General features: G+C 36.0%; 1 protein-coding gene across 1 annotated transcript in view; it reads left to right on the top strand.

The window, feature by feature from the left end:
• The first annotated feature begins 4,860 nt into the window (after positions 1-4,860).
• The window catches only part of HYAL4 (hyaluronoglucosaminidase 4), a 22,158-nt gene continuing 19,599 nt past the window's right edge, over positions 4,861-7,419 (top strand). Inside the window, exon 1 of the mRNA XM_012652772.1 lies at positions 4,861-4,948. The gene's annotated coding sequence lies outside the window, so the exon portion shown is untranslated. The remainder of the gene's footprint in view (positions 4,949-7,419) is intronic.

Raw genomic sequence — 7,419 nt, 5'->3', positions numbered from 1 at the left:
GAAAAAGATTGTCTATGGGGATCTTAGAACTATAATTTGGCCTTTAATAAATATTTATAAAGGTCTTGCAATATTCTTTTCAAACCACAAAATGTAAGGCCATCTCTAAATAAGAATAATCATATTTATCATGAATCTAAAAGCAACCCTGGAAAAGAAAGAGCTGAAATTAGACAAGGGCAGGTGGCAGTGTGTGAATCATGTTCCTGAGGCTGTGATAGAGATGGTTACAAGATTCCATTCACTCCCCTACATTTTCTGGTCTCTTGTAATTAGATGGATCCATAGGACAGGTTCTGATCAGTGAAATACTAGTGGATATGTGTGTCATTCCCAGGCTGAGGAGGTGATAAGCCCATGAAAATTTCTCAAGTTTCCCTTTTCCCCTAACAGCTGTGGTCCCTGGTACGGGTCCTGTTAAGTATTGGGCCACAGAGCTCCACTCCTGCTACACAGTGTGGGGAGGAGCGGGGGAGCCACTGTCCATGGAAAAATTGTCTTCCATGAAATTTAGGAGAGGCGAGCAGCCAGCACAGCTGCTCCCCTCCCCATCACTCACATCACCTCCTGAGCTCCGCACCACCCACTCCCACCCCACCTTCCATGGAAAAATTGTCTTCCATGAACCCGGTCCCTGACTGCCTAACAGAATACCTGAGGAAGCCGCACGCGGAGGATGGTGCAGCTACAGAATGGTGGCAGTTCCATTAGCTTGGGGCTCCGAGTGACTGTGTGGAGCAGAAAATTCTGTCAACTCAAGTGGGAGATGTAATGTGAACAAAAAACAAACTTTCTTTGGGCTAAACTATGGAGGTTTTAGGGTTGATTGTAACCCTTGAGCACATGCCCAGAATGCCAGCTTCCCCTCTGTAAGGCTGTGCTGCTCTCTTACATCATTCCTAATGAATACATTACTTGATTCTGTGTCAGATTATTTGTCTTTGCATCTTTTGTTAGGGTGTAGATTTTAAGTCAATCTATATTCATCTGTATCACATATTGTTTGAATCCTTGGCTTTCGTTTTTCTCTTTACAAGGATTAACTACAAAAATTTTAAGAAAAAGGCATTTTTGCATGAGCTTATAGACAGAACTGAAGGGAGTACCACCTATATCATTCTATAATCTGTTACATAATCTTCAAAAGCATCGGTTTGATCATCTCTAAAATGAGATTTATAATAGCACCTATATGATAAGTTTGATGTGAAAATTGATTAAGTTAGATAATAAATACATTTTGAGTAATATTCTAAAAATTAATAATATAATTTCTTTATTGTCTTTCTGAGCTCATGATTTTTACCTTAGTTTTAAGGAGGCTTCCACTCTATAGGATGAATTTAAAATTTGTTATATGAGGAAGGCAAATAGAAAGAATAAATTAAAACTCAGCTTTTGACATATAACTTTAGATTGTACAGCAAGACAGTAGCTTTGTAAGCTTGGAGATCCCAGCTAAGCAGTTGTCCAATGATAGAAAGATGTCACTCTTTCTGCCTATGACCACCAGACCCTCTGTGGTGTAAAACTCACTCCTTTTCTAAGTAAGGGGAATTATGGAAAGAAGAGAGAATGAGAGAGTGAGAGCGAGGGAACTAGATATCTCTTTGTGTTTTTCCCTCTTTGGGTTTTACCTCTGGCCTAGAGCTGGACATCCTTTAATTAAGAAGTCTTGGAGAGTGGAGATGTACTCTTTCACCCTCCTACTCAGTATTTGAGACTCTGGGAGGAAGCAAACTTGCTGGCTGCCACATACCAATCTGAAGAACAGTCACACAAAAATGTACTATGGTCAGGTGGAGGAAGGCCTGGAGATTTAGCTTTCCTGGGCTGCTTTTGATCCAATGTGATATAGCCTGAGCTCAAGTCACTGAACATCCAGCTGGAGAGCTTTCACCATAGCAGAACAAGAGGGCTAGTGACAAGTATTTTAGAAAAGGCTTGGACCAAATGGGAGGCATAGCAAGACCTAGAGCAGTTAGCTGGACCAGTTGGAGATAACATGGGGCCTAGACAGCCAAGGGTCATTACCAGACCATGACTGAGGATAGAAAAACAAATAATGTGTATACGAGCCTTAAACTTGTTCTTGGAGTCATTTATCAACTCGATTTTCTACTTCATAAATTTATGCTTTTAATTGTATTATTTCCTTTCATAGGATTGTTTTTTAAAAAATTAGTTTTTTTATTTCTACTTTTTGTAGGGATAGGGTCTCTCTTTGCTGTCCAGGCTAGTCTCCAACCCCTGGGCTCAAGTGATCCTCCTGCCTCGGCCTCCTAAAATGCTAGGATTACAGGCATGAGCCATCATGCCCAGCTAAAAATTATTTTTCTAACTCATTGAATTGAATGTTTGTTTATTTTTTTATTCCTCCACTTTGAATAATCAAAACTATTGGAATACAAAGTGTTAATTATGCATTTAATATTAGCATGCTTTAAAGTGTTAGTACATTTTTTTTCAGATCCAAAGACAGATTAGAAGACAAGTATCCACCAAAAAGGTACACATCCTTTGGATAGAGATTTTAAATTAGAAGCTAAGAACAGATACACTGGAGGTCAGGACAGTTTGCCATGATGGGTAAAATATCCCTTGCCGGGTCCTAGGAAATTGGTGGCCAGTGGCTGGTAATGAGATGGAGATAGGAAGTGCCATCATTCCACGAAGCAGATAGCAACTAATGTGGGGTTTTCAAGAGTGGAAAAGTGACTGAAAGGATGCAGAGAGTTGGAGGAGCAGGAAGCATAGAGAAAAGTATAAGTGAAAATATCACCTCTCAGTGCCCCATCAACTAGCACTGAACATTGCTGTACAGTTGAATGGGAGTCCAAGTGAAAGCCTAGGCCAAAATGCCTTGCTTTTGTTTGATGACTGGATTGCCTGGTCAACAAAAGCATTAATAACTAGGCATTTAACACTGAGAATTACTTCGGCTGTATTTATCCGTTTTAATATGTAGTATTCCTGGCCGGGCGCGGTGGCTAATGCCTGTAATCCTAGCACTTTGGGAGGCCGAGGCGGGTGGATTGTTTGAGCTCAGGAGTTCAAAACCAGCCTGAGCAAGAGCGAGAACCCATCTCTACTAAAAATAGAAAGAAATTAATCGGACAACTAAAAATATACAGAAAAAATTAGCCGGGCATGGTGGCGCATGCCTGTAGTCCCAGCTACTCGGGAGGCTGGGGCAGAAGGATTGCTTGAGCCCAGGAGTGTGAGGTTGCTGTGAGCTAGGCTGACGCCATGGCACTCACTCTAGCCCGGGCAAAAGAGTGAGACTCTGTCTCAAAAAAAAAAAAAGAAAAAAACTAAATAGACCAAAACACTACCATATTTTGACCCTCATTTTTAATTCTAAGGAACTCTTTTTTTTGTGCATAATGTGATTGCTCCTTTTTCATAATACCTTTGTTTTGGTTTGTAGATTCAACAGCTTCTTAAATCTCTCTGAGAATATTAATTAGATTTTTAAAATTATTTCTGTTGTTATACATTTTATTTTGTTCCATTTCGTCTTGGATCCGTTGTTCCCTTTGTTAATTTCTTCTCTTTTATACTCTGGTTTGTATCAAATGTGTGGTGTTTTTTGGTCATCCATTGATATTTATAAAGGACAAGAGTAACTGAAAAATCTGTCCCAGGGGTTCCATTCCCTCACCCCCACCCCACATTTGTTTGGGTATGTTTACTCAACAGTATTCTTGCATTGAATGGGAAGATGGACCGAAGACTTTGTGAAAGAGGGTGTGGCACTTTGACAAGTAAGATTTCATCTGGACCATGTAAGTAGAAAACAGGCAGGTTGGTGGGAACCCCATAATTATCAAAGCAAGGAGAAAATTATCATGGGAAAGGAGTATAATTCCCTTATGGGTTGAGCAGCCTTTCCTTTTTTATCCCTTCCATGCCCACTGGAAAGACTCAGCCAGGAGTAGGGAACCTGTGGCCTTGGGGCCATATGTGGCCTTCTGGATCCTTGAGTGTGGCCTTTTCACTGACTCCAAATTTTACAGAACAAATCCAATGTCCATTTTAGCTCTGCTTTTGTAATTGGTCTAACATACAAACTCTGAACCCTATATAGGAAGGGCTTCCTCTATATTTGAATACCTTGGGGTCGAATGTCTCTACTGCTTGCCATTCTACATACTGTGGGGCAGTTGAATGGTCTAACTGATTCTGCTGTACTGGAAGCATTATTGTAATTGATTGCCCTGATAATTTGTCCTTTATCCACTTCCATTTTTTGGATATTAGGGGTTTTCTTTCCAATGGAAGGAAAAGCTCATCTAGAGAAACTTTCTACTATCGTTTTTGTTTGTTTAATTTTTAAAAATTTCTGACTTTTTCAGGCTTTGAGTCATGTCACTCCTTCTTGCTTTCAGCTTTATATTGTATTTTTTCTAATGATATGTGCTAAAAATGGCATAGTAAATAAATACATGGGCTCAGCTCATCATCTTGAGCCATTAGTTCCAGTAAATTCATGTTGTTTTTACTCAGGTTGGTACCCAATGCCCACTAACAGTCAACTATTCCATTATCATCAAGAATAGCATACTAGTATCTATTTTTTTAATAATATATGTTGTAGGATACAAAGCACTTGACCCATTTTTTTTCTCTTTAATTTGGAAATCTTACATACACAGTTTTCTTTACCTTCCCATTTTTCAACTAAATATTCAAAGTTTTCTTCTTTCTTATGTCAGTGAATTTAAATTGGATATTTTCAGAAAGCAATGGTCATGTACACCAAGATGCTTTTAAGAGAGTCTAACTTTGGTTGTAAAGAGATTTAATGCAAGCCTCCTGTATAACTTAGAGGACTGAGTCACCTCTGTAATAACATGTTTCTCTGAACTGTGACAGGGCATCCTTTGCCACTCAACCTCTGCTTTGCACCAGGTGACTAAAGGACCAGCAGCAAACAAAAGCAAAGGTAAAATATACTTTTTTTTTCCTGTTTGAAAAATTTTAAAGATTGTTTTTAGAAATTAGAGAAGTTAGAAGAAAACTAATTTTAATTTCTTGGAATACCCAATTTCTTTTTTGTCTTACCTTACTTTATTTACTTTTCAAATGCAGTACTTTTCAATATGTGAGCTTGATTTTATGAACCTAGCACCCTAAAAAACACATTTGTCACTGATGATTACAAGTTAAATTTCAGTTAGCTTGTTATTTATTATAAATTTATATTACTTTAATAACTCACTCAAGACTTGCTTCATTTCTCCTTTTCGTGTACAGTTTCTTGGAAAAGCAGCTTTTGCAGTATGTTGGATTATCATAACCCAATTCTTAACTTGAGATAGCATCAAAATATTCACGAAGCAGGTTAGTAAACTAACTACAAATAAGCTGTAGGAACATAGGACTTTTTGAGAGAGCCACAACTTTAATATTTTTTAATAACTGATAGCTGTGAAGAATTCCTCAAGCTAACTTTGTGGACATAAATATTTTCCATTAGGGTTTAAGTGAATTTATTTGATCAAGATTTTATTTTTGCATAATCTTTAATGAAGTGTGTTTCTCATACTTCAATCTACAGTTACCATACCTACCATGGTGGGAAGTACTAGATAACTATTATTTGGATTAAGTATTGCAGAGTTTTTAAAAAACATGTGGAAGAGTTCAGAAAGCAGATAATTTTTGGTCATGAAAAGAGGATTTAAATCTTCTGTCTAAATACTATTCAAGTGACTGAATATTTAAAGATAATAATCAACAGGCACACACACCAAAAAACAAAATCTGCAAGTAACTGGGAAGAGGATAAATGGATACACATCTGTATATACATACATATAGATAGATAGATTTAGATTTTCTAGAAAAGAAAGAATATCTACCAGAACAGTGAGAGAAATATAAATCTTAAGTAATTTAACTCACTGAAGAGAAGAAAATCTTAAAGTCAAGAAATAGCCTAATGATGAGGAAAAAGATGTTTACTTCAGTAACTACATATATCAAAGATAAAGTTAAACTTTTGAAAAATTATTAGTTGAATAAGATGGTTTAGGCAATAAAACTCAATATCTCTAACTCCTCTATTGACAGCTACTGAATAACTAACCTATAGCCTTTCTTATTTTCAAACCTTACTTTAAAACAAAACAAAACAAAACAGGAACCTTACAAGACAAAACTTTTATACTGTCATCAGCATATGTTGATTTGAATTAACTTAATAATAGTTTTGATTTTCAATTTCACCTGTTATACAAAACCTTCCTTTCCATATCTCTCATGTATTCTCTTGGACATGCAAGCATCTTACATACCAATCAGATAGAATTAGAACGACACTGGGTTGACCTGATTGTTTCATGGCTTTCAGAATTCCTGCAATAAATGTGACACATATTAGAATCATTATTACTTGAGATACTTTATACATCATATAAATATGATGCTATTGGAATAATATCTAAGAAAGCTTAGTCACGTGATTTATTTCAACCCTGATTGTAAATTAGAATTCAGTTTGATGATGGAAGGAAGATCTTTTGTTGAAATACTCAATTCTTAATCAACATTTAAGTACATTCATGAGCAAAGTGTTAAAATGTTGTCAAGTAGAAAAAGCTTAAAAAACTTTAACAAGTTATAAAAAATTCATGTGCAGAGATTCAGGGTTTATATTCTTTATACTTTTTATTGATAATCATACTATGTAACATATTTCCTTAGCAATAAACTTGTATATGAACCTGATTATTTCTTGGGAAAAGCTTTAACAAATTCAGTAATTGAAGTTATGTTTATACTGACATCATCATCTCTAATTACTTGTTTGTTGAAACTTTAGTCTCCTTACTTTAGCACATTCCTTGAATTTTTCTATGTATAAGAGAATTACAGAAGCTATTAATTTCTAACAGAAATAATCCCCAGTTGTATTTTTCACAGAATGAGGCCTTTTTACCTAAGCACTAAGCACAGCTCTAATGTTCACAATAGATTTAAATAAATGACTTCCATGTTCTCTCTTATCATATATATGTGAAAACAAATCCCATTCCTTATGAAGCAATGTTTCTTTAACACATTATATTGGGTGGTTCAAGAATTGGCTGTAATCCTAGGCTAGAATTGCTTCTGCCCTTGTCATAGGCATTTCAGAACAACTTCACTGCATCCTTAATCCAACTCAAAATCCATGATAGGAACATTTATGAATGTCCTTATTGTATTAATGGGTTCTCTAAAGATAACACTTGGAAATTAAAATATATTTTAAAACATTTTGTGGTTCCAAACAAAGCATAGAATTATTTTTTCTACACTTGAAGAAATAATGTCTGTGAAATATGACATTGGTATTTTGATGGGGATTGCATTGAATCTGTAAATCACTTTGGGTAGTATGGACATTTTAACAATGTTGATTCTACTGAT

Source organism: Propithecus coquereli, unplaced genomic scaffold (genome assembly GCF_000956105.1).
Source record: "Propithecus coquereli isolate 6110/MARCELLA unplaced genomic scaffold, Pcoq_1.0 Scaffold4, whole genome shotgun sequence".
Lineage (NCBI taxonomy): Eukaryota > Metazoa > Chordata > Mammalia > Primates > Indriidae > Propithecus > Propithecus coquereli.
Note: the sequence above shows the minus strand (reverse complement) of the source record. Positions and strands in the feature narration are given on the sequence as shown.